Source organism: Oenanthe melanoleuca, chromosome 1, assembly GCF_029582105.1.
Source record: "Oenanthe melanoleuca isolate GR-GAL-2019-014 chromosome 1, OMel1.0, whole genome shotgun sequence".
In the NCBI taxonomy this organism is placed as follows: Eukaryota; Metazoa; Chordata; class Aves; order Passeriformes; family Muscicapidae; genus Oenanthe; species Oenanthe melanoleuca.
The window spans coordinates 49,413,830-49,441,682 of NC_079333.1; the positions used below are offsets into that span (position 1 = coordinate 49,413,830).

At 39.0% G+C, this 27,853-nt stretch overlaps 1 long non-coding RNA gene across 1 annotated transcript in view; it reads left to right on the plus strand.

The window, feature by feature from the left end:
• The window catches only part of LOC130253516 (uncharacterized), a 29,261-nt gene extending 15,428 nt beyond the window's left edge, over positions 1 to 13,833 (plus strand). Inside the window, exon 3 of the long non-coding RNA XR_008840576.1 lies at positions 12,003 to 13,833. This is a non-coding gene — a long non-coding RNA (uncharacterized LOC130253516). The remainder of the gene's footprint in view (positions 1 to 12,002) is intronic.
• Positions 13,834 to 27,853: the final 14,020 nt, after the last annotated feature.

Here is a 27,853-nt window from a genome sequence, read left to right on the forward strand (position 1 = left end):
TGTGATACCAGAAGAAGAAAACCTCAGATCTCACTAACTGTTGAGATATTTAGTGACCTTCTTCTCAACAACTCAAGTCTTGTAACAAACACAAAAATTTTGAGCATTGTAGTTTATCATATACCTTAGAAACTATTGATTTCACTGATGGCTCTTGTTCTTCTCCTTGATATAAGAATCCATTTTATGCAGTATTTTTTCAATGGGACTTAGTAGATAGAAATCATACTATTACTTTTTTTTTTTCCCCCAAGGGAGGTATTTTCTCTTTGTTATAATTTTCAGTGGCTCAATATAAAAGTAGATTTTACAGTCATGCATTCAACAGTGGTCTCTGTGAAGCATTAGAAAAGTTTGTAACAGTGGAAAGGCAGGTGCTACCTGCCTAAGTGAAATAAAGATAAGGAAGGAAAGAGAATTTTGCAGTACATTTGCTATTCAATTGCTGTTGAAGTGGGAATCTACTTGTCAGCTTCATGGGGAGTTATGTGCTAACTGAGTTTTCGTCTGCTTTACTGCAGCAGTGACTTCTTCCAGGCTTTTATGATTTATTTCTTGAAATCTTATTGTTTTGGAAAAAGGAATTTAGGAATCACCTCAGTTAGAAAAACATCTGATGAAATAAATTAAAAAAAATTGTGAAATGATCTTTTCAGGAGCAAAGGGAGGAGAGGCTCAAAGCAAGGCAATATCTTTTGCTTTTATGAAAAACATGCTTGTTTTTCACAGTCCAAACCCACCAATTTGTTTTAAAAAGCTGCATGTGAAAGATGGGTTTTTGTGTCATTTATACACTGCATGAAATTGTTCTCTGGGGTCATACTCATAATGGCTGGAGTAAATCCACTCATAATTGACCTACATGAATTAAAAAAAAAAAAAAATTGCAGTGTTTCTGAGCAGTCTAGCAGTGCTCTGCTCTGCAGCTACATCATGCTGAAGTCAGGGGTTCAATTGGCAGAGTTCAGTTGCAGGCACTGATATTTCCATCTCATCATCACCACATTAATTTTTTTCACTGTGAGAAGCAGTGCATAGAAGCCAAGCTAAGAAATGAGAATCAGGGGATTAAAAGGGAAAACTGATGTTAAGAATGGTGAAATAATTGTAAAATTCTTTAGACTGATTAATCCTGGTTGCCTACAACTCAGTCTCAACTGACCATTTAAATAGACCCCAAGGATTTACTGAGCCTTTTTCAAGTTATGGTTTCTGTCCAGCTTCAATCTGAGAGGACAAGGGAAGAATAACAATGTTTTCCTAGTCTCAAAGAGGCAGCATACCAGTAATTATTTTCTTCCTTATCTCTCTATATCTTTCAGCATCCTGTGCATGCTGAAAGTTTAATAGCTGAATGGGAACTTTGCTTTGCTTTTGGATTATAGAATCATAGAGTAGTTTGAAGGGACCTTTAAAAGTCACATAGTGTCACCTCCCTGCAATGAGCAAGGACACCTTCAGCTAGATCAGGTTGCTTCCATCCAATCTGGCCTTGAACATTTCCTGTGCATGCCACAACTGAGTTTTTATTTACTTTAAAGAGCCAAGGCTACTTTTTTCACGTCCAACACTAAATTTGGGTGGCTTTGCTAGTGCACTTCAGCCCAGAATGAATGAGGAATAAGGGAAGCTGATGGTTGTACCCAAAAAGGAATTTCTTTAGGTTCTCTTGTGCCTGAAGTGCATCAACTAATAATTAATTCTTGAGTCTAAAAACTTGCAAGATATGCTGATACCACACAATAAGTTTTTTCTCATGATATTGAGAAAAGTAGATACACAGATATAGCTGAAAATATAAAAAGAAAAAAATCTGTTGCAAAGATACAAAGGTCTTATAAAGATACAAATCTGATTTCTTTACTTTTAAAATATGAGCAGGCCCTAGTATTTTGGATCACCAGATGCAAAGTTATTTTTTCAAACCGTCTATGATGGGAAAGAATAATGCAGTAGGTGCTGATACCTATCTACCAGCTAAGGCACAACATGGCTCAGAGTCAATTGCTACAAGGATAAAACTTGGCCCAAGAACCACTGCTCAAGTTAAAATGTATAGTCATTGTCACAGCAAATGCTTATAATCTTAACTAAAAAAGGCCAGAGAATTATGAACCATAATAGTTTATTATAATTTTAATACACCGTACATATAAGTTTCACCTACCAGGTGAAACTTAGCTACATATGGAAAAACTCAGTGAGCTCAAGCAGTCAGCTCCATCAGAGAATGTATCAGCTAGCAGACATCTGAAATGACTGGTGAAGTGGGAAAAAACCCTTCCATCAATCAAGCTGAGAAGAGGTATCTCAGAGAGATATCCAGAGGTTGGGTTTTTTTAAAATTTATTTTTAAAAATACTTTGGAAATATCTGCTTAAGAAGCCAGGCCAATGAAGTATTACTGAACTGAGATTTCACTGGAAAATGAAATGGAATCTGTGCCTCACAGTCCTTGCCAAGAGAAGAATGGAAATTGTGGAGTATAGGTCTGACAAGGAGCAGAGGCACTGGAGGAGACCAAGGGCTGTGTCTGGAAGCTTTGCACAATGACATCTGAGACAAACTGGAGCAGGGTGTGCCAACTGCTGCTGGAAGCTGGGAAGAAGAAATAATGAGACACCTCATGTCTGGCATGCTCTAACGCTGCTGGAGAGGAGGTTTGCACATGAGCTGTTTGGAGGGGGGACCAGGCTGCTGGAACTGCAGCTGCAACAGTTCAATAGCTTGGTTCTTTGGGGAGGGTGAATGCAGACACGAGCAAGGCAAAAGGATGGGCTGTGGACAAGTGTGCTGTCTCTGAGGACAGCAACATCAAAGTACATCAGGTAAAGATTAGAAAAACTGTGAGTGGAAATTTGTCTCTGACATCTCCAATCTCCCTGAATCATGACCATAACTCCTGGAAAGATGGTGGCAACATGATTGATATGTATATATATACATATATACACTATACATGTAATGATTTGTCCTGGGTTTCCCTGGGCCCTGTCTGGTGAGCCCAAGAGTTAAAGACCATGTGCTGGGCTTCCATTCATGTCATCTAAAACAGTGCAGGGGCTGCATTGCAGCCTGTAAAATTGTGTTTTTATATCCTAAAAATTAGATTGTGTGTTGGAAGTTCTGGGGATGAGGAGCTGGGAATCATGTGGGGTGTTTCAGATTGTAAAATCTGAGAGCATTGAAGGACAGGTACAAAATCTGATGTAATGCAGTCTGCATTGACTTTCAGAGGGGTCACTCTAGTAAGGCACATCCAGAGCCATATTAGGACATTGTCTGGGAGACACCAAGACTGAACCATGGAGCAAGCTAAAATGACAGCAGACTGGACAGATCATGTGGAAAAGGTACAGCAGAGAAAGTGAAGGTAAAGCGTACCTTCAAATTTCAAATGTTTTTTTTTTTTTTTTTTTTTGCTTGAATCCCAGAAATCCCATAATGGGGTTTCCCATTTTTAAAATCCTTCAGGGAAAATTATTGATTTTCCCTGTTATATTTTGCTGCTGCCTGCTGATGGACTGCCTGTACAGGGGTGCAGCAATCTGCCAGGGAACAGCAAGCAAGACATACCTGACAGGTCTTGTTGAAATGGGATTGTTTCCATCAGTCCATGATAAACAAGCTAACTCCACTAAAAAAATGTCTTGGAAACCTCCCAGGGGAAACACCCATTAGTGACACCACATCAAAATCATCCAGACCCCACTCAATCATCAGCAGTAAGTTCAGTTTGCTGAAACATAGGGAACATGAAGTTGTTAAAGGATATTTATGAGAAGCAGTCTATGGAAAATGCTTTGCAAAGCAATTGTGTGTGATTGTATAAGGCCCCAGTTCTCATAAGGTGTTTCCTTTTGCCAAAATGTGTCTATGGATGCATGTATTCATGTAATACTCTCATTTACCTGAAGTATGTAGCTGCTTACTGCTAATTTAACCAGTTAAGGCTTTTGTGGGAGCTCACTGGTACAGGTTGTGGGGTCAAGATTCCATAAGTATTAGTCATGATCAATCTCTTTGATAAAGTGCAGGTTTGCTATGCTGCCTTTTGGATATTGAACAAACTAGGGAAATGCCAGTGCTTCTTTGTGAGAGAAATACTTCTCGTTGCACTACTGGTGACAGGTATAGCAAAGTAACTTATAAAAAAGAGGTGACTGTATGTGACAGATATCAATATATGTATGAAAAATCTATCTATCTATCTATCTATCTATCTATCTATCTATCTATCTATCTATCTATTTTATAAAAATATAGACAAAAGCAAATGCAAGACAGGCATCATCAAAAAGCTAGGACTGAAAGATAGTTAAAGAAATGCATGGTAGAGGGAGATCTTTTGGTTGGTGTAGGTATCTCAGATCATCAAATCTAAGAATCATTTAGGCTGGAAAGGATCTCTAAGATCATCATCAGTTCCAGTCATTAACTCATCACTGTTACACACCATGAAACCATGTCCCCAGGTTCCACATCTACACATTTTGTAAACTCAACCACTTCTCTGGGCAGCCCAATCCAATGTCTGACTACCTTTTCAGCAAAGAAAGTCTTCCTTGTATCCAATCTAAACCTCTTTAGCACAACTTAAGGCCACTTCTCATTCTATCACTTGTTACTTGGGAGAAGGGACTGAACCCAGCTCACTACACCCTCCTTTCAGGCAGTTTCAGAGAGTGATAAGGTTTTCCCCTGAGCCTCCTTTTCCCTGGGCTAAACAGCCCCAATTCCCTCACAGAAGCTCCTCACAGGACTTGTGCTCCAGACCCCAGGTCCATCTGTGCAGAGCTGATTTCCAGCAGGTCAGCCCCCAACCTGTACCAGTGCTTGAGGTTATTCCTCCCCAGGTGCAGGACCCTGCATTTACCCTTGCTGAATTCCAGAAGGTTCTTCTCTGGAATCTTACCCGTAAACATTCCACCCTATTGCCCCAATCATTAAGCTCCAAACAATCAAGACATTCCCTAAGCCATCCTTCCATGCCTATCCCTTCTGAGGAGTTTATTGCAGTGCTCCAGTTGTTCAAGTCATCCCACAATGGCAACCATGCCATAGTTTTCCTGCTGCACAATGGCTCCCAGCTTCTCCTGTTTGTTGCCCTTGCTCAGTGCACTGGTGTAGATGTACTTCCATTTAGTTATTGACCCTACCACGTTTTTGGACAGGGAAGCCCAAATCCCTGTGTGACCATTCTCAGGTGCTTCTGTGGTTTCTATCACATTGAAAGCCTTGTGTCTTTGCTGCCAGAAGGATCCCCAACCTCCGCAGTTGAGTTAACAGTTGAGTTAAGTATTTAAAGTCACCTAAACTAGTTAAATAACACATCTCCCACAGCCTCCATCCTGTCTTTATTTCTGAGTAATCCAATGGTTGTAGAGACTTAGAACCTGAAAAAAAAAAAATCTGTAAGAGAAAAAAAATCTGTAAATCTGCAAAAAGTTAGAAAATTCCCATAATCAAAGCGTAGTAGTAAATGGGTACAAAGACCTCAAATCTTGTAGCAAGTACAACATTGAAAAAGCAAGAATAAAGGGTATACAGAGGTACTGCAACTTTTCTAGTAATCACACTCTTTACTTAAAATGGAAAGGTTTAGAAAGCTTTAGCTTTATACTGAGTCTTGCAAAGCAAAGGGGAAACATATAATGCTATGAACAGTTAAAGTGTGTTAGTACCATAATAGTATCATAACCTGAGACCACAACCACTGCTGGCAGTTAAGCTGTAGGAGGGTGCCAGCACGAGTCCTGATTCGTCTGTGATGGACGATTTGGAGCTGTCTCACAGCCATGAGTCATCCTGCTAGGAGCTGCACAAGCATGGCTGACCTGGCATGTGGGGGAGAGCAGGTCCTGGAGGGAGGGAAGGAGAGGAGCACTGAGTTCTGCACCTGAGCAGGTGGTGTAGAGGGAGCAGAGGGAGCAGGAACCGCCTTAATCCTGCCTGGGGTGAGCCCTTACAGGTGTGACTCAGAGAAAGCTGCTCTACCAAAGCACTGGTAGTGTGTGCCTGGATCTGTCCCTGAAAAATGCTTTGTTTGGCTTCTCATCACACCCTGGTGAACTGCACACGTGCAAAATTCAGATCCTAAAGAGCTCTGTTGGCTAAAGTTTGCATGGTCATATTATTGTGGTTGTTATAAGGGAAGAAACATTGCATTCTCTGGATGGCCTATCAAACAAGACATAACGAAAAGTCTGTGGGGGTACTGTGATATTTATTACTAATGGTTTTTCAGCTTTCTGTGTGATACCCTATTTTTTTGCTTGGGGAGTGGCCAGAGCTCATTTTCCTCATGTTTTAAGAAAAAAAAATTAGCCATAGTCAAATCACTAAATGTGAGGTTATTTGGCTTCATATATGGTATGAAGATGGCTGTATATTGTGACTCCCTTGCAGTATCTCTTCTTAATTATGTATTATTTGGGAGATAAAATAGTGGTTCCCCTCCCTTTGCACATAGTGAGCATCTTTGCATTATCTTTGATTTTCTTCTTCATCTCCACCCCACTCCAAGCATAACTGCATCTCAGTCCTCCATGCTGTCTTGAGGATTTTCCATGTTCTTTTTTCACATCTGTCTCTCCTTCAGCTCCCACCAGAAACCAATCTTTATGTCCATCTCTTTTTCCCATTGTTTATCCTGGCACCACCAGGAAAGCTTAACAGTGCCAAATGTGATTTCTAACATCACATTTGGGAGATGCTTCACACTGGGATGCATGCACACACACGTGCTCTGTCTGATTGGGGTGCATTCTCTGTCTCTGCTTGCAGTGGTGGAGGTGGGCTCCCACAGTTTTAGCAAGCCCAGTTTTTACAAAGCTCTTAGGAAATGAAGATCAATGCTGTTAGCCAACACTGGTCTTAATCCAGAAGAAATGAAATTATATGCTGAAATAAGGTAACAAGAACTTCTTCCTGTTCAGAGGCTGTAGCTGCACGTAGTTCCATTGCTCCACGTGTTTTTGTTTAACACCAGCCTGTCACTGGAAACATGGAGAAAGCTGCCTGACCTTGCTTTTGAAAGAGCTGGTGCATGACTAGATTAAACTGAGCAATTATAACAAATGCAAAAGAACAACCCTTTATGCTGCTCAAACACAGTTTGTGTTTGTGCTTGATACAGGTGTGTCTTCACCTGCATCTTTGCTGCTTCTGCAATTGTCCCATAGTAAGAAACATCATTAGGAAAATTGTCACTGCTCAAAACCAGTTTGGTTTTGCTCACTGAGCAGGAACAGCTTGTGAATAATTTTCAGAAGTGGTTTAGCTTCTGCCTGCTAAATTTCCAGGTGTCATGAACTGGTGTTTGTTTCTTCCTAGGATTCCACTTTCTTCTGGGATCCTCAGGCATAAGCAACTGGATAATTTTTAGCTCAAGACAGTTCTGACTGGCCAATGCCAATCACCCAAATTCCTTATTAGTTCTTGGCACATGGTGATGAAAGGCACCTTATTTCTTTCCTGTAAAAGTTTGGATTTCTGGTCATTTTTTTACAATACCACCTTTTCAGACATCCTTTATTGCGTGTTCTACTTCTTCTAGTTCATCTTTGCATTACAAATGCAAATCACTAAATGATCTAGTAAAAAAAGTCAGCAGTTGAGTTTTTAAGGGTTTTCTTATTATATTTCTTGGTCTGAATAAATTTTTCACTATGTGCACAACACCTTCAACCAAAAGACAGCATAGACAGACTAGGTATTTTATCTCATGTGGCTTCAAGTCTACTATGCATGTTCTTGTAATTGGCCATGTTTTAGTATTCCTCAGTAATTGTACAAGGATAATTTTACTAAAAGCCAAGTTAATCTGAGTTGAGAGGAGAGGGTTAAAACCAGAAGGTTTGGTGAGGGGACAATAGTTTCACTCAAACTGACCTTTCAGCTGGGAATGCTAAGAATATTAGTTTGGGACAACTCCTTTTATTATGCCTACTGTTGTTCATCCTCTTCCTGTTTTGAATAGTATTCCTGTTTTTCATCTCTCATATTCACAGAATGTACTTTGTGAATGCAGACCTCTGAAAAACTTCAATCTTATATGTCCCTTCTCCTTACTTTTACCCTAAGCAGCTATTAAAAAAAGACAGTAAGCTGTCTAGATATTATCTTTACAGTTTTTCCTCAATTCCTCAAAGTTTCCCTCTTTTATTGCACCTCTCTCCTCCTGTGGGGCACTGAACACTGTGAGTTTGTCTGCCTGCCACTGCTGACCGGGGGTGAAGGATCTTGGATCTGTAGTTGGTCTGTCTGGATTTCATTTAATGTTCATGTTGCTGTTTGAGCTCCTTCCAGGCATGCACTGTGTTTTCCTGGGCCATCAGGGTTCAGGGAGCTGGAGTTAATGGCCTCTGTAGAATCCATCTGAAATGCACAGGGCCTTCTGGCACTCTGTGCCTTCTACTTCTGGAACCCCTTAAATTTTTGTTAAAAAGCATAAGTGGTTTCAAAGCAAAGCTGTCATTAGGACATGCAACTACATGCAGGAATGTGGTGACACAATGTCCTGCTGTTCATTCGTGGTAGCTGGAGAGAGATGTTGTGATCATAGATTTCACTGTGGCTGCTCACAGAAAATATGGACTCAGGGTTTGAAAGTGCACAGACCCTGAGGTGTCACAGTGGACACAGCTCAGCTTGGGGATGAAAAATGAGGTAAACCTGCTGGTTAGCTTCATTTTTGTGTCTTGAAACTGTGGCCTCAAAGTCCCAGGATGAGGTCTTCATGTCTGATTTACTGAGAGCCTGGTTTGTCACAATGATGGAAATAGTAGCCCATGATAAATCATGAGAGTGAGTTTTAACTCTGACCCTGCCTTAATGGGAACAGGACATGTTCAATATTGGCAGCATCATATATCCTAGGCAACCTCCCCAGCCATTCTGTGTCTTGTTTCCATTCTATATGCAAGAGAATGTAATTTCATCCCTGTACTTCTTGCTTCTTTCTTCTCCTTAGCTTAATAATGAAAAAGAATAAAAAATTACTATGATCCAAAGCGCTGGTTTCTGAGAACATGGAAAATATGAACTTAAAAGTGCAGGGATTTTTTGATAGATTAAATGTGAGAGAAGAGATGATGAAAATAATGGTTGTTCACAAATGTTAAGAGTAGCAATATGAATGCCATGGTTGAGAGCCAAGAGAAAAAAAAAAAAAACAAACAAGAAAAAAATTCTAATGTTAAATATTTGCCACTTCCATAGTAGAGGAGAAGCAGTTGTGAGGAGCAGTTCATCAGCTTGTGGAGTCTGGTTTGCATTAGTGAGCACCAGGTCACTCCAGTCCACCATGTTGTCTTCACGTATTGCACAACTGGATATTTATTTTGTGTAGAGTAAATCACAGTTCTGAGGAAAGGGAATCAGTCATCCTTCCATGCTAATGCCCTCACTTCATGCAGATGGATAAATAATTTTTGATACCATCATAAAAGGTATATAAATGTGTCCCTTGGGAAAATAAATTCACTGGCTTGGCCCAGCTGTATCTGCTTTGATCTGCTCAGCACAACAATGACCCAAAAGAGGCTTCTCTTGTGAATTAGTTCGACTTTAGGCAGAGTTTCACTATGGTATAGCTGGGGATGGGTGATTTTGGCCCTGGTGACCTCTGACAGAGGAGGCAGTATTGAATGGCAGACAACTCAAGAAGACCTGTAAGCACATCCCAGTCCAACCTGATCCCTAGGCAAGCTGCCATCCCACAACAAGTTATAGCAAGTCACTGTCATCTGTACTCTGTACCAGTGTTCTTAGCAGAGGGACATTCCCTGAGCTTCTTGCAAGGTCCTGTATTAGATGAGTCAGATAGCTTGCAGGAAGAGGTGTCCCAGAAAAATCTGTCAGGTGTTTGGTAAACAGGAAAAAAAATTACAATAATTTCTTTTTACAATAGCATTTTTAAAAATGTAGAAAAATTGATTGCAATGAAAGCATTCAACTGTTGTAAGAATAATATCAGAAATATGGAAGAGAAATGAGGATTCTCAATAATCTGTGATTTGTGTTATGCTTTGCATCACATGATTGAGAGGATAGCTCAAAAAGTCTCAATGTAGCAACACTTTCAAACTCTGGAATGTTTTCACTGATTATAGACATGCTGGATCAAACAGAAGATTTTTGTCCTGCCCTGGATTTCATACACATACAGGTGTTTTCTCCCATTTCAGAAACTGACAAATTCAATCATTTAGGCAAAATAAGTTATTGCGTCCAAATGCTGAACTTCCAAAGGACATGGAAGAGGGAGCTGCCTGGTTCTGCAGTTTTGAAATTACCAAAATTGTTACAGTTTTTTTTTTTTTTTTTAACCAAGGAAATTTAAAAATACCTCTTTAAGGAAGAAACCAAATTGCCAAAAGCTATTTTTTCCTTAAAAGCAAAAGCAACCTTTATCTAACCTTGAATTATTCCATCACTTCTCCCTCTGCATTTTGTAGGTTTACTTTCAGAACACATGAAAAAGCTGAGTAACTTGGTTGCTTCTCAGCACACTATAGATATTGATCATCTGCACCAATTTTAGAACTTATTTCTTTTTTTTATTTTTAAGATCTCTTGACTGGAGTGATAGAGGAAGTGCTGTTTTACTCTAAGCTGAAGTGATAAAGAACATCACCCCCTGTTTTTAATAGTTGTGCCCTATTTTTCCTTCTCTCTCTGTAGATTCAGCTCCAAAGTAATATGCAAACAGAAATAGGAACATAAAACTTAAACATTTGGTTGATTGGAACTTTGAGGTTTTTCATTGCCTTTTTTCTCTCCAAGAGAATATCTCAACTTAGGGTCCTGAAATGACAAAGAAAATCGGTTGGGTTTTGATATGCCCAAAATACTGAACCAGAAATATATGCAAAGTACATTATTGTGATTCATGGTGACTATATTAATGATAGTTATTTTTATTATTATTATTATTTAATTTTAATCATCCATAGCTACTTTTAAAGTCTCCATTATCCCAGCAATCAGGATTATATTTGCTTCGTTAAGCAAAATAATAATTTGGACCCAAGCCAATGGGTCCAACCCCTCTTTTTGCAGCTCCTGCCTGAATGTGTTACAAGTGTTTGAGCCTGAGTTTGGTTGCTAGGTAATTGGATCTGTGTATTTCAGAAGTAGCCCAAGGGGACAAGGTGCAGGGGTGGAGCAGCCCTGTGGAAGTGATGCCACAGAGTGCTCTGAGTGCTGTCAGTCCCATGTTCATCTATCATGAAACAGAATCTCTGGGTTTGGTCACTTACCTTTGCTCTCCTTAGAAGAATCTGGTTAGGATGGCCAAACCACTGGGCTCCAGCCAGCAGGACAAAAATGGCTTTACCAGATCCTCTGTGACTTGTAGGCTTTGCTCCTTGGAATAAAGAAGTCATCTGTAATTTAAAAAAAAAAGTCACATCTGTGACTGAGGAGGGCTCTCCTGGTTTATTGTGAGCTCTGTAGTCCTGTAGAGGAAGATGAAAAGGCCAGAGCAAGATTGCTGTCTGTCTTTCCGTGGTGTCATGGGTCTCCTGCCCTCCACTTGTGAATTCACATCCCTAATTTTGGGATTTAGTATAGATTTAGCAATGTTGAGGAGAAACTGGTAGCCCTGTGTAGGTCCTTGTGGAGACAGAAGGACACTGGAAGAAAGCAGTGGCTAAACCTGCAAGCAATAAGCAGAGATTGAAGATACACTTCCCTGGAGAGCTCACAATCTTTGCACAAGGCATGAGAAAAGATTATAGAGGGAACTACACATAAAATGAGCCATGGTGGACAGAAGGTGTGTGAGTTTTCTTGGACAGCCATGCTGTTCCCTGCTTGCTGTACTCTGTGTGTCTCACTCCAGGTCAGTGCCACCACAGCTTTGGAATTAGACTTGTGCATGTTGCAGAATGGATATTTCTGTGCTGTTACTCAAGAGCTTCACAGCTTGAAATATAATTCTAATATAAAAATCTGCATATAAACCTAATATATTTCTCTTTGTGTTTTACTCACAGTCACTAAGTGGAAGAGCCTCCAGCCTGTGAAGAAGTCTGGGATGGAGAAGGTCGCTGCAGGTGCTCTGAGCAGCTCTTGCCAGTGCATGGGGCAGCTTGCCAGCACCATCAAGCTTGAACCCAGCCCAGGAGCACCTTCTGGCTGTGAGCCCTGCCAGGCACCTGTGGGGTGGGGATGGGAGCTGAGGGGTGTCTCCCAGAGCACACCTGCACAGAGCTGCCAGCAGCGGCAGCCTGGAGGAAAATGCCACTCAGAATGTTGGAGAAGTGCCCTTGCCTCATGAAGCAGCTTTCATCTGGAGGGATTTACAAAGCATGTGGTGCAAGGCCTGCATCCCAGCTGCTGCCAGTGCTCCCTTCCCTCCCTGTGCTCCTAGTGCAGCCTTCTAGAGCTTTATGGCACTATTGCTAAGGCTTGAGCCAGCCAGGTCATTGTTTCCCTGCTCCTCAGTCCCCCTCAGCCTGGAACTTCTGTCCTCAGCCCTCCAGATTCTTCCCTGGCTCTCTTCTACTGCTGTCACACATGGAAGAACAACAAATTTATTCCTGAAATGCAACTGGGGAAAATTCTCCTAATAAGTCAAGGTAAATACATTCTTTCCCACATAAACATTTTGTCCTGTGCTTTACGTTTTACACTAGATAATGGCATTTCTGAGAGACTGCAGGGTCCCACAGGGGAGCAGATGTAGCCACTGGGCACTTTGTAGCCCACAAATGGTGGCAAAAAGCAGAGATGTGGTGACCTCGAGAGGACTGCAGCTATTGGCACAGCCTGGACACTAATAAGGCTGGACCTTGTAAATTGTGTCATCCCAAAATACTGTGTGCTGAGACATCACCAAAGTCTCTGCCTCTGTGATATACCTTGACTGCAAACCAGTTAATCTGTCTGCTAACACCAGGGAAGAGTTTTTAATTCTTTCTCTCAGCAGCATATAGGATATTTTTGATGCTATTCTAATATAAGGCTTAAGTTAGAGCTCACACTATGTTATCATAACATGTTAGACCCAGGCTGTTTTCTGTATTTCTTTACCAGTTTAGGTGAAGGAAACTTAGTTTGTTAGGGAACTGATGCTTTTGTTTCTGTATATTTATTCCCACTACCAGTTCTAGGACAAAATGCTGAAATTCTTATGATTTTATCTGTGGAGCAAAAGCCCCAGATTTCATAGAAGTATCTGGGGAGTGATTGTTATCCTACCTAAGAAAGGAAGAGAATGGAATATCAAAATTTGCTCTCAGGTCTAGTTTATTTAAGAACAAGATGGGGGTTTATGGTCTGTTTATGTGGCCACAGCTTTCCTGAGGCAATATTTAAGTGCAGTGAGTAACAGAGGTAATTACAGAGTTAATTCATACACGATTTAAAAACAGCTAATGATACTTCCATAAAATAAAGAATTCTTCATTTTTTTAATGCAGTGAAAATTGTTAAATGTCATGCAGAATTCATATTAATAAACTTTCCTTGGGAATAAAATTACAAGATTTACCACCTGATCCACATTCAGTCAAGCTTTCCCTGTTTGCATCCCTCTCTGTATCAGCAGGCTCTTTCCTTTCCTGCTTCCATCAGTGTATTTTCTGAACACACTTTATGTCTTTCTTATGCTTGTGAGCCTCTGCAGCCCCCTGGACCAACACAGAAATCTCAATTGTTCCTCTGTGTCTGCTTCTCCATGTGGGTCCTCTGGGGATTCAGTGCAACCTTCTGACTTGGGATAAACACACATGAAAGGCTTTGCACAAGGCTCAAACATGCTCTCAAATGTGTTATAGAATCACTAATGATAAAGAAATAAATGCATTCAAGTTGAAACATGTAGCCTACTTGCCTTCCTGTTGTGATTTGACTGCAGCTAGTAACTAAGTGCTGCACAGATGCTTGCTTAGCCTTGCTGAGTTTCGTGGTTATACTGGGTGTCATGCAGAGGTCTGCTCATCTTTTCCCCTCCCCTGCCTCCTTAAGACATTTAACATCAACATTAAACTTCTTACATGGTGTTGGAGGCAATTTTGGGATCCTACGTAGTGTCTAGGACAGGTGTGCTCTGTACCTCTTTGATCAGATGTCCTGCTTTCTTGGCGTTTTAGGGTATTCTATTATCCTTGACAAATGCCTTTCTTTTCTGCTGTCTAGGACAGTTTTCAGTTTGTATAAAGTGTCAGCAGCCATTTCCAGCCACTTGTCTTTAGCACACAAATTGTCAGGTCATTTTTCCTTGGGTAGAGAGATCCTGAAAATGTGGAATCTGACATCTCCGAGCCTGTGCTGTGCTTGCTCCCTTTCCAAACATCCTGTCAGGCTGAGGTCAGCTTCTTTCCTCACCTAGAGTGAAGTTTAGTTCTGTTCCAGAGAGGAATTAATTTCTGATCCTTTTCCTTGGGTAAACAACTCATTTTCTTCCCCTTTTTCAGCTTGGCTACATCCCATTATAACACTCTCTGGGAAATAAAACACTTCCCTGCAGTGCAAGGCTTATAGACTGCCTTCCACTCCTTTGTGATGGCATGTGGGTGTCTTAGTTTGTGACAGACATCTAAACTGTTCACAAAACAGAAATATTTGAGACACTGTTACCAAGATTATTTGTCAAAATATATCAGTTGAATATTTTAATATATTTTTTGAACAAGTCCTGGAAGATTGCCTATAGTATATGTATTTTGTATCAAACACCACATTATTAAAATGAGAAAAGCAAGATGAGCATCAGAGGCCTGTGGAGATATATTGACTTTAATACTTCTTTGTATGTTCAAAGGATTTGTGCTGCCACACAATACATACTGCAGAGCATGTGAAATCTTGCATATCCTTCTCACATCCCAATTCCAGCCCCCTCTTTCTTTCTTGTGTTGTAACGAGAGGCACATTCAAAGGGTTGATACATTGGTCCCCCTCTAATTAAAGATGAAATGCTCATTTTCTTCCATAGCATTAGTTTTTACCTTCATGGGCCTGCACAGACATTGCATGCCATGTCCAGTGTCCGCTTCTGCAGAAATTAATGTTGGACAGTTTTTGTAAACCATTAAGTATCTTCCAGCTTCACACATTGTTTACCTATAAATCCAACTCTCATAGGACATTTGTAGACATAGGAGCCAAAATTGTTTGTGGTTTTAAAAAATCTTGACATAAGTCTTTTTGGCATACTCTCCTTTTGGCATATCCCACGTGGAGAAGAAAAATATACACAGCTTTCCATCATCACCACAAGTTATTTATAAGCACCCTCATCTATTGCTTTACATAGTCCCCTGTGGATAAGCATTTTTTCATTTATTCCAGTAGTCAGCATAAAATTTGCAGAAATGGTTATTTGGTGTTTTTTCGTCTAGCAATAAACAACCACAATTTCAACACTCTTTTTCTCCTCCACTTATTTATGAAACTTTAGTTTTATTTTGGAAATATTTATCCTACAAGCCATATAGTAATAAGCCATCTCATTCCACAATCATTTAGAAAGGCTGTTTTCAGAAAATGAGCAAAGCTCGTCTGGTGAGTGCCCATGTAAGGATGTGAGGCTGGCCCAAATGGAAAACCTTTCACATCAAATGGCCTCTTCCAAAGTTTACAGCCTGGCATGAGCTCTGCAGCACCAGCCTTCTCCAACAGGCTCTATCTCTGCAGATAAGTGAGCCATGTCAGGTGGCTCAGCTTCCAGGTTTTAAACATGAAATAAACTTTTTTTTTTTTCTAAAACTGTGGATAAGAAGTAGAAAGAAGGTGAAAAAGGAAAAGAATTCATTTGTTTCTGGCACTGGAAAACACAGATTTTGTGTTCATATGATTTTTTAGGTACCTCTTCACATGTAGCACAAAGCCATTGGTCAGATACAGCAAGAAATATACTGAATTAAAGAGAAACAAAATGTGAAGTTATTTTGGCTCTGTAGTTACACAGACCAAAAATGAAAAAAAAAATCATCTAAGACTGTTGAATGGAAACTTTCTATATGTTTTTGATTACCTTGTGTTAACAGCTCTCCAGATTATCTAGTTTCCTATGCCAATTTGCACTGAAATTGTCGAAAGAATTTATGAGGTACTGTCTCATCTCTAGGCTCAGAGTTGCATCCATTTTCATTAGGCACACTGCATTTTGACAGGTACATCATCTCTTGGAGAAACTCACTCTTTCAAAACATAATGCCTCTGATGACAAGTACAGCTCACACCATTTTTAGATGGAGCTGTAAATCAACATTATATTGTTTCACTGTAAGATAAAAATGCTGTTAATTTTAGTTTTATTCTCTTCACCCATTCTTTTGTGTCTTTTTTTGTGCCCTTCTGACACACTCCTGTATTAGCTGATTTTACTTGTGACCATCTTCCCCCTAGCCCATGCAGCTTTTTCCTCAGGTGTCCTTCCTTGTGTGATTCCTTCCTTTACCATGCTGTCCAGAGACACATGTGCTTTAATTTTGGATGTTGCTGTTCTGCTGGTTGCTTTCATTTCTAAGCTGCAATACATAACTAACACTCCTTTTTGGAGTGAAGGTCACATTTTTCCCCAGAGAGAGATAAATTAAAAAATCACCAAGAATTTGGAAAAGTTGCAGAAGGATTGTTTTTCTTTGTGGAGCTGTGTGACAAGGAGCTATAGTATGGACTGGGGTACTTTTTGTGTTTTGTCTTGTTTGCACAGTGGTCCTGTGGCTCTGTAGCCAGCACTATACACTGCTTATATTGTTATTATGAGTGCCTTAGGGTGAGTAGGGTTTTTGCTGAAGAGATCTGGAAATCAGAGGCAGTTCAAACTCGCCAGTGACATTTCAAACATTGTATTTAAAGCAAATGCTATAGTTTGTTTGCAGTGAAGCAAAGTTTTGATCTTTGACTCCTCCAGAGGCAGGACCTCCTGCACTCAATATCTTAAGCTAGAACCAGATTACTCTGGAGCTCTTCAACACCACCTGCATCTCCACCAAGCATTTAGGTTCCTACTTGGGACACTGCCCCATCATGCCTATAGTTAGATTTGCAAGCCAGGGAGCTGTCACAGAGGTTTGATATGAGCTGTGTTTCCAGATGTGTTTCATACTGTGTTGGGTATGAGCACATCTGAAAGACTCTCAACACAGGGTAAAGGTCCCCAGCTTACAAACAGCTTCTCTTCATCAGTTCTAAATTCCAAGAGATCTAAACTCTTCTACTTTACTGCCCATTAAAGTTACTTTCCTCCTTACTAACATGTTAATGCATATTAATATATGTTCAGCATGGACCCTTTGGTTATCACTGATGTCTTCCAGTTCTTAATTCTAATTATATTCTTCTCCCCCAACCTCTTTCCATCTCAGCTCAGAGTTTCACAGTTGGAACATCTTGTATGTTGTACATGGATAAAGCAATTCTCGTGTACTTGATGGGTAACCCATTAATTCTAGTAACAAAGATTTTCCTGAAAGATTGCAAATAAAACATGAAATTTTTCAGCTTGATTTGAATTTTCTTTTGAGTCAACATAATCCAAAAGAAAGTAAAATAGATTTAGCATGATTTTTAATACCTGTGGAACTTATAATATTTTAAGACAATTTCTGGTTGACTCAGTCATGTCAATAGAAATTCAAAGTCTGTTTAGAATACTTAAAATTTGCATGCATCCCAAATAAAGCTTAAAATTAATTAAAATTATATGGCTTGGATCCAGCTGGTTTTATATTTAATGCAATATAATAAATAAAAAGCCTGAAAGCTCAAAGGCAGCTATTAAAAAAGCCAAACCAAAACAACAACTCATTCAGCTTTAGAAATTAATAGTTTCTGTGACCATCCTTAGAAAGACATACAGAGTCCCTTTAATGTTTAGATATTCACAGAAGTTACCTGTAAAAACACCAAAGAAGATTTGATGTATCTAGGTTTAATTTGCTGTCTGATAGATGCTGTTTCTTTCACAGCAATTTCCTGTGGAAACTACATTGTCTTAGATATTATTACTAGGTTTCACTTCTAGTGCACTTCTAGTGTCTAGTTGTGTCATATAAAAACTAGAGGAAAGGAAAACAAAAGGAATAAGAAAAGGAGAGACAGAAAAATCAGTTTAAATTTATTATTAGAAAAAATGTAGATAATAAAGTACAGCTGAACTGTTTACATAAAATCAGAAGTTTTGCATTTACACACATGAGCATGAAAATCTGGATTGAATGAAAAATAATTGCTTCACATCTAAGTGTTTCTATAAAAAGAGAGTTAATCTTAGGATTGCTGTGAAAGTGAAGATTTTCCTGAAACAGTATCCCTGAAAGGCAGAAGCAAGTTGGGAAGCCCACCTCACGAAGCATCTCACTGACACAAAAACCAAAGTGATGGGGAGAGCAACACTGCAACTGACAAAATCCAGGAGGTGCCCTGTGAAATTCGGAAGTCCAAAGAGATTTTGGTCAATTAGGGTCTTATTTGAATCTGATATGTGAACTATGAGAAATCAAGTAGCTGAGGTGACAGCAGAAGTTGCAATGAATTGATTCTACACTATATTTCATCCAAATGGGTTATCCAAAGGTTTGGGTTGAAATAATAAATACAAAGAAATGCAGACCTGTGAAAGCTTGGGGATGCTGACATTTGACATCTTCTGCATCTCTTCTGTGTTTCTTGTGGAAACCTTTATTTCAGTTAGTTCCAGGGCTTGAGCTCTCTGGTTTGTACCAGTTATATATCAAAGCCCAGCCTACTACAAATACCTTTGACTGGTTTTGCCATCAGAAGCTGGAAGGAGCAAACAGTGGAAATGTCAAGTGCATCTGGGCTGTATTTGTGTTTGTCTCTCAGGCTGTGATCCATAAAGATTTCTTATCTTTTATTTCTAAAATTTTCAGAGTTTGACTATTTGTCCTCAAAATCCTAGATTTTGGACCCTTGAGATTTTCAATGTATGGCCATAAAGAGACATTATAACAGGAGAACATTAAATCTGATTTCACATCTCATAAGAAGGAAGAAGTTTTGCTGAGGATAAACTTAGGTTTACCTTATTCTGGTGTGATCTAAATGCTTGAAATGGAACATGAGTACTTTTGGATACTTGGATGAAAACCTAATTAGTCATAAAAGCCTGTGAAGAAAAAAATGAAGGCCAAAGTTTTGGCATTTTTTTTCACCCACATAGCTGAGTGCATTATCTGTGGAAAAGTTCTGGAAGAGTGAAATTTTCCAACAGAACAAAAGAAACAGAATCTGCCCCAGTGAGCAGATTTGCTCAGGAACACAAGGTATTACTCAGGTCCCCACTGAATATAAACTTGGCATGGAAAGAAAAACTCTTGAAACTGTTTAAATGGCACTACCATTTGACAGAAAGTTATCATTTATCCAGAGTTACTCAAAAGGAAAAACATGATGAGAATAGCTAAGAATGCGTGATCTGAGATTCACACCAGACTACAGTGCTGGCAAAGACTTTCTGAGTCACCAAGTCCATGTTCTAATTACTGCAAAATGCTCCACCACTTTATATAATGTAATTAAATTGTAAGCTCCAGTATAAAACCATTTCATATTTATTCCCCAAGGCTACTCATTATGAATGGCTGTTTCAAAACCTGCTGTAATGACTCAAAGCCTTTTATTTTGCAAGCTGAATTTATCACTGGCCTTCTCATATCCATTTGTTACTAGGTCAATGTTATCTTCCAGTCTAAATATGTCCCTCTTGAGCCATGCTAACTTCACAGTAGAACTTCACAGATAATAACAGTGAAGTTTTCCTACCTTCATCCTGGTTAGATAAAAGTGCCTTTCCTGCTGTGAGGTAGGCTCTCCCTCATCTCATCAATCCTGTAGCCTTTCTCTTTATGTGCTGTTAATTAAAATTCTACATGTCTTTAGTGGCTAATATTTTCAAATTTTTCTAACTGCATGCTCTTATACTGTGCATTCTTTTCTTTTATCTCATTTCATCAGTCTCTTGCAGAGTTTGTTTTCTTTTTTTCTGTTGGAGTGGAGCTTTTTTCTCAATGGATTCAGACCTGTAGATTAGCTGAAAGTGGTAAATGGGCATCAGGAGCAGCTGCTACTCTGAAACAGTTGTTTTAGCCAGCTGTAAAAATGTGGAACTGCTTTATGTACCAGCAGAGTACATGTGCAACCTACTCAGGAACAGAGAAATGTTTGCTGACTTAATTTGTGAGGCAGAACATAAGGGATGAAGGGCGAAATAGGAGGCAAATAATAACCACATATGAGTGATACTTATGAAAGTTTGGTAAGGGGATTTTAGGGTTCAAATGTCAGGTGAAAGATGTTTGAAACTGTGAAGTAATAACTATTTTAGAACCCTGCAAGATGGGAATAATTTAAGCTTCATTTTGCTTTAATTCTATTGCAAAGAAATAATGCTGTAACAAAGACCCTTGACTCAAGTTTCAGTTTTTCTTAGTGAAAAGTACTTGTTAGACCTTTAAACTTGGCTAACCACATAACATGTTTGTGCTTTGCCAGTGCCACCACAAGGCAAACCTTTATTCAGTGTGGAGGACAAGAGTGGTACTCAGGCAGTGAGAACTGAGTGAGCTTTCTGCTGCCAGAGAACTGGTTCCAGAACCAGAGGGCAGGTTCTGTTTATGTGCACTCACCCCCAGATCTGCTGCTTCACTCTGCCAGAATGGCACAGGGCCCTGGCCCCTGGAAGGAGGTGACACATTGCTGGATTCCTTCTACTCCATGTGTTTGAGGGTCTTAGTGTCACATGTGATACAACTTCAGCTGCAATTCTTCTGGTCTCTCTCTGCACTGATAGCCCTAAAATGATTTTATCCTCTCATTTGAAATCCAGAAAGTGGAATTTAATGATAAACCATGTAAGCAAAAAAGGTGAGCCTGAGAAGGAAACAAAGAGAAGTGAACTATGCTGTCAAATTTCTCATTGTGAAAGAGAAAATGGTAAAAGAATAATTGATACACAATAAATTATATCATATTATATATTTAATATTTTGGGGTTAAAAAGTGTAGTTGTTGTAAGATGAATGAACTCCCCTCAAAAACAGGTTCTTAAAAGGTTCCTTGTTATTCTACCCTTCTGTATTTGCATACCTTCTGCCTATCTCCTAAATTTGCTCTACAGTTATGACATGAGGTCAAATGAAGGCTTTAGGAGGCCCAAAAGACAAAGGGCATTAGTCAGAAAAGTTTTGATCACATTGAAATGGAAGTCAGGAGTCTTGCCATGAATAGCCCTCAGTGAGATAAAACTGTCTTCACACTGGTAAAAAAAAATTCTTTAAACAGCAAGTGTTAATTACATACATGATTAATCACCAGTCCTACTTCTCTAGGGTCTTTACTGAGGTTTGGCAAAATCTGAGTAAAAAAATCTTTCTTCAGTGTTTACTTCAGTAAATATATTTCTGTTACTGTATGAAGAAGGCACATTTGATTTCTGACCCTCAGATCCTCTTAGAAATTAAGCAATTCTTGGAAGAGGTTATTTTTCACCTAAGGCATATTTTTAATGAGATTATTATGGAACCTGAAATTAATTTGAAAAATGTCATAATTTTTATTCAACAAGGTTAAAAGTGTGCTTTTCAAAAGGAATACAGACAGAATTTGGCTTAAAGTGTAGCTTATAGCATTCCTCAGGTATTATTTCATCTAGCATTTGGAAGCTAATAAAAGATCTTTTAACTGAAAAGTTGGTGGTTTCTTTTTCCAAAAATTAGCAAGAGATCTGAGAAAAAAGGCACTTCCAAACACATTGATTTAACTGCTGGAGAGTCCCTTTATTGGCTCATTGCTGCCAGGAACAAGATGCTATTGTGTTGACTTGGAGTCATGGCACGAGAACACAACAAAGGCAGACAAAACATTGTGTCATACATTGTCTGCAAAGGTTTTAGAAATTTAGGAAGGGAGTTCTTCTCTCTTCTGATTTTTATATAGCCTCTTGTTCACCTGCTTTTGAATTTATTTGGTAAATAAATTTAAAGTTATTCTGTGTCTTTGAAAAAATTCTTTATTAACATGTAGACTTAGAAATGGAATTTAAAGTAACTTCTGGACTAGTTGTGTAAAGTTTCAGCTGTAAAGCAGAAAGAAGTATCTATAAATACCTGATGTTTTTATGGCAGTAAGAAATAGATGCCTATTTTTAAAATCAGGCTGCTTTTTCAGTATCTCAGACTAGACGTGTGATTCTTGGCCTTGAGAAACACTATGACTCCAAGTCTCTGTTTCCACATAATAATAGATGTAATGATGGATGCCTCCCTATTGTAGTGGGTAAAACCCCCTGAGATACTCCTACTGTGTAACACCCAGGTGGTCTGCCCTGACTTTTGTGCTGAAGCTCACCAGACACAGCAGAAGACAGTGGGGCTGCACTTCTGAGCTGCCTTGAACACTTCCAGGGATGGGACGTCCACTTTTCTGTGCCACTGCTCCACCACCCTCTGTGAAAAAAAACACTTAGCACCCAATCTAAATCTTTCCTCATTTAGTTTAAAACCATTCTTCCTCGTCCTATCACTGCCTGTGTAAGAAGACACTCTCTCTATTTTTTTATAACCCCCCCTCTAAGTACAGGAAGATCAGGAAGGCACAAAAGCAATTTTAATAATGAGAAAAATGCTTCAAAAGATGTGGTTGTCTTAACAGGGAGTTCACTTCAGTAATATTTTTTCTTAAACATTATCATATAAATGAAAGCATATTTTCTGTTAATTTCTCTATATTTTTCCTAAACTCTTGGTCAGCCAAAGGAAGAAATTTTCCCATACTCATTATATATTTAGAAATAAGTTCAAAGATTTAGTTAAAAACAAAGCTGGAAAGATTTTTAAAAATTAGACAAATCTTGAATGGAAAATTTGAAATGTTTATTTTGAAATTGTTAAACAATATACACTTAAGAAAATTTAATTTTTTTAAATAGCAAAACCAACACACATGAAGTTCTCAAGCTGCTGAATTTGTATCCTTTTTTTTCTGTAAAATATATGTTTGAAAAAAAGCCTTATTTCTAACACCTCAGCTGACACACTCCTGGAGCAACAATATAGGATCATAAACTGGTAGGAGTTGTAGCCTGTTTCTATTTTTATTAGCTGGCATAAAAATCAATATAATCCACTGAAGAAAGAGGTCTTAGGTAAAAAACTCTCTATGTCCCTCATAGCTGTTTATAAATCCACAATAACTGTATCATTCATTTTTTTCACAGTCAGCAAGCAAAGCATTGGGGAAAACTGAGGGCATAGAATTGTAAGTTTTACTGGCTCTTTTTAATGCACAAGCTGTATCCTTCTATGTTTTGTAGTTTATATAAAAGTATATTACAGCAAGGTTTCTGAGGAATCAGATTCACTCCTAGTGTGGATAGAAAACTGTCTGAAAACAATTGTTCTGCTCCCAGGGCTGTAATTCCATGGGAAGGTGTCAGTCAGTAATTTTAGCCATATATAAATACAATTTATTTCAAACTAATTGTTCAGTTATGGAGATTACATAAAAAGTTGCACTTTCAGTGTTATAATATATAACAGAGCATTATCCCCATTGGCACAGAAATGTGTTTATTCCTAAACACAGCAAATGGTTCTTGTGTCAAGCACATCCAGTGGTGGCAGATAATACCAACAGCAGAGCTTGCTAACTGTAAAACATAATTCCCCACAGTAAAAGAGGTTTTTTAAGACTCCCCAACAGCTTTTTCATAAGTTCTTACAACTTGAGGTCAGTTCTGAAGGTGCTGCAGTTTTCTAAAATTTTGTGCTTTCAGCTGTTTTGTTTCCTTTTTTTTTCCCCTCCAAAATGCAACAAGAGCAGTCCCATGCAGTCACCTGCTCTTGATGTCTGGAATCACAGCTGGCAACCTCACACAGGCTCTGGTGCTGGGCAAAGCAGCTCCAGCTTAGTTTCAACATTTTGAAGAGACTGGGAGATGAAGTAATGACAGAGAAATAATTAAAGATCTGCCAAAATACTTGAAACAGCTGATATTTTAAAAACTGCCTTAGGCAAATTTCACTTCAGATGCTGTAGTAGGGAGCAAACTGGAAGTGCTCTAATAATCAAAATGTGAGATGTTTTCATCAAGGAAAAGTTCTCAGTACTAAAATCAATGTATGCAGTCAATATCTGATCCAAGTTCCTTAAATTATCTGCTGCTAGATTGAAAAAAAAATGGATACATGCTTGTGTTAGAAATAAAATCTAACAGTTATACTAACCAGAAACTAATTTTTAATATCCAATGCTTCTTAGCTTGCTATTCTTCATTGAGAAACAGCATAGTTAATGGAACTATCAAGAGATTTTAAATTTCCCTGCATTTTCCAGCAAGTTCTACAAATTGCCTTGAAGTTCTTAAGTATTTTAAGTTAACATTATTGCTTAGACTATGAAACTAGGGAAAGCATTAGCAGTGAAACAAACAAACTCTCCCTGTTTTTACATTTTAAGAAAATATTTGTGCTAATATTTAGTTTTCATAAACAGTATTTGTTTCATGAAACCTTAGCCAAGTAATGGATCCACACAGCAAAATGCAGAACCTTGTAGAAATCCTCTCACAGCTCATGGAACATGAGGAACATTGCAGAAAAATCTGGGTTAATAATGAATTCTTGGCAAGTGCCCCCATCAAATGATGGTTTTCAAAGGATTCTTAAAACCTGCAAGAGCTCAGATACAACTTGATCAACACTAATCATAGTGAAACTCTGCAGAAACGCAGCTGCATCATCCTCCAGCATCCTGACCTCCTGTGCATTGATCCAGAAGTTTCTCCTGATGATCTTGCTGTAGTTACCTACCTGTGATGCCAGACAGTGCTGGGGGAGTTTCTCAGATGTGTTGGTGTTACCTGAGTGCCCCTCACCTGCCCACAGGTCCTTTGTTATGCAAAGGGTCGGCACTTCACAGCCTCTTTTCTGGGGCTCACACTGCAGCTTCTCAGCTAAATGTACTCCTCTAGATTGGCAAGGTTAGTACTGAGATTGAGGTACAAGCCAGGATGAATCAGTTATACAGGCTACGGATTATAAAGACACAACTAATAAAATGGGTAAAAAGAAAATAAGCTTTTCTTACCAGAACCACTTGGAGACAGTAGAACTTAATGGTAGTGAACAGCACAACACATATAAGTATGTTCGTAATTCATATTTGTGAATTCAATGGAAAAATATTGATAAACAAAAGGTGAAGGATAATGATGTCACTTTTTGGATTCTGGGAATGAAAAACTTGAAACCTTTTTACGAAATAGGGGCAAGAACTGTATGGAATTTATATTCATCCAAATGAAAAGAAATTGTGAAAAAGATGTTATAGCTTCATGGAATGATGATGAACCACAGAGAAGGATATAAATAGAAAAGCTAAAATATAGTAGAAGTGCAAATCCTAAATGATCGAAGAAAAGTTTGTCCTGGATGTGAGAATGCATGGGTAAAAGTGTGAAATTATGAAAATGGAGGATGAGATGAACTTTGTCATTGTGAGATGGAAACTGGTGATCCCTGCAAATTTGATATTTGTGTTCCTATAGGGAAGTATAAGTGGCAAGGCAGAGGTATGACCTTCACTTTGATGTTGAGTATGGCAGCCACCCATGCTAAAGAAAGATGATTTCAAATTGGATTAACTGGGAAGCTGTTGCAGGAGATTGATTGGCACGAAGTTGGGACCTACAGGTGGCTATCTGACCACTGTCTGTCCAGATGCAAGCTCTCTGGCATGCCATGAGCAGAGGCAGCTGAGAGGACTATCCAACTGCATTTATTGATCTGTGTGTGCTTGGTCTGCTGGCAGAGGAGCAGTGACACACTGCTCCGGGGTTATCTGGAGGCTGCCCTGCCTGAAGCAACACCAGCCAGCTCACTGCTCACACACAGCAGATTCCTACCTCTGCAAACCCCCAGCTGGGTTTTAAAGAGAAAGATGTGCCATGTCCCAGGGTGATGTGGCTGCACTGGGCATATCTAATCTTTCTGCTAATGTTTTCTTTTAAGCATATCAAATCCAAATGGTCAGGAGTTCTGAGGAATTTACAGTATAAACAGAGCGATTAATTTCTTGTTGAAAATTCCCCTGCAGACTGCAATTCGATTAAAAATGTTAATGGATGTAATTTGAGATAATTTTCTGGTAATGACATACAGAACGAGTATTTGGAGTGCCTTTGTTTGCTTTGTTCAGCAGTCTTTGTATCCAGGATTATTAAATTGAGATAAATAAAATGAGTCTCATTAGGGGAATAAGAATTATAGCTTTAATTAGCTCTGCTTAAACAAATATTTTATTTTTTTTTATATAAGCTTATCATACCATACAGTCGTATCACCTGATGAAGCACACCAAGGAAAACCACAAAGACAATCAGAATAATCACTGCTGGACATCCAGGAACCAAGTGTAAAGAAGAACTGTGATTTCATTTGGCTCTTGATGTTTCCTCCTGTGTCTCTCTTTTTCTCCAGATAATCAAGATATCAGCAAAGTCTTTTTTCTGGTTCCACTGCTGCTGAACCCTGGAGCTGGGGTTTCACATGGAGGCTTTGAGTTTGTGTTCAGTGCTTATTCCAGTGACCAGGAGACGTGTAAAATCTGCTTTAAAAATGTTGGGTTACATGAACACATATTTGACCAGAGAAAGACAGTGGAGCACAGTGCACAGACAGACTGTTCCACTGACATCTCCACTTACAAGGCCTCATCACCTCTAATTTCATTAGGGCTTATAGACATTAGCAAAAATGGTCACATTTTTCAATGAAATCAAAGAATTTAAATTGTTTAGGAGATGGTAAATGTTTTATTTGAGGCTTTCAGTGAGCATATAAGATTTTTTTCTTTTTGGACCAATCAAAAGTATACTCAACATATATTCATTTACATGTACGTATATGTAAAGCATGACTTTACAATGGATGAGGGATTTGTAATAGTAAAATTTATGTGATCCTTCTGATTCACTTTGGTTAGTTTAATGCTTCGAATTTCCTACAAATGTGTTTCAGCTAGCTTCACTTTTTTGATGTTCATGTATTTTTACCTTAGGAGTAGCTCTAAAAATATTCCTCTAGACACTTCTGCCATAGAGTGTGTCTGGAAGGACAGATTCACCTATTTGCCTTCCTGAATCAGACTTTCCTGAAACAAACTTTCCTGCAGACAAGCCAGAAGAAACTGTAGAATACAATTAAAAAACCAAAAATGAGAAATGCAGAGACACTGGATTTCATTTGAAATGTCTCTTGCAGTTCTGTAAGACTGTGTTACAGCATCTGGAAAGGGAAAACAAGAATGGCATGTTACAGATTTGCCATCCAAGGTCCCCATGATCTCAACTGTACCTGCTGCTTTGGGGAACTCTTTGCATTATTACCTAATACTGTATCATTCTTTACAGTAGTTGAGCCCAATAAAGACATTGAAGCTGCTGTGCTGCTGTGTCCTCTGGCCCAGCTGCTCCCTTAGTGCACCCTGAATTTAATTCCTGAGTGGGAAAATAACATATAGGTACCAGTCCAAATTAGCCACTGGGAATGGACATGGTGTGATGTGACCTTGCTGGGAAAGAAGGAGAGCCAGGAGGATTTTGTTTCTCACCAGCCTCATGAGCTGATGAGGCACAAGAATCTGAGACAGGTGGTGGCAGTTGTGCAGTCTGTGTCTCCCCTTGCCCATCCTCATGCAGCTCAGCATCCCTCTTTGCATCCATCGTGGGCATGCACTATCTTCTTTCCATGCAGGAGAATACCAGGAAAGTGTTTCATACTCCAGCATCAGAGCAAACAAAGCTAATTTATGAGAAAATGTCCCTTTTTTCCTATTCTGAGAATGTAGTGTTACATACTAACCCAGAGATATCAAT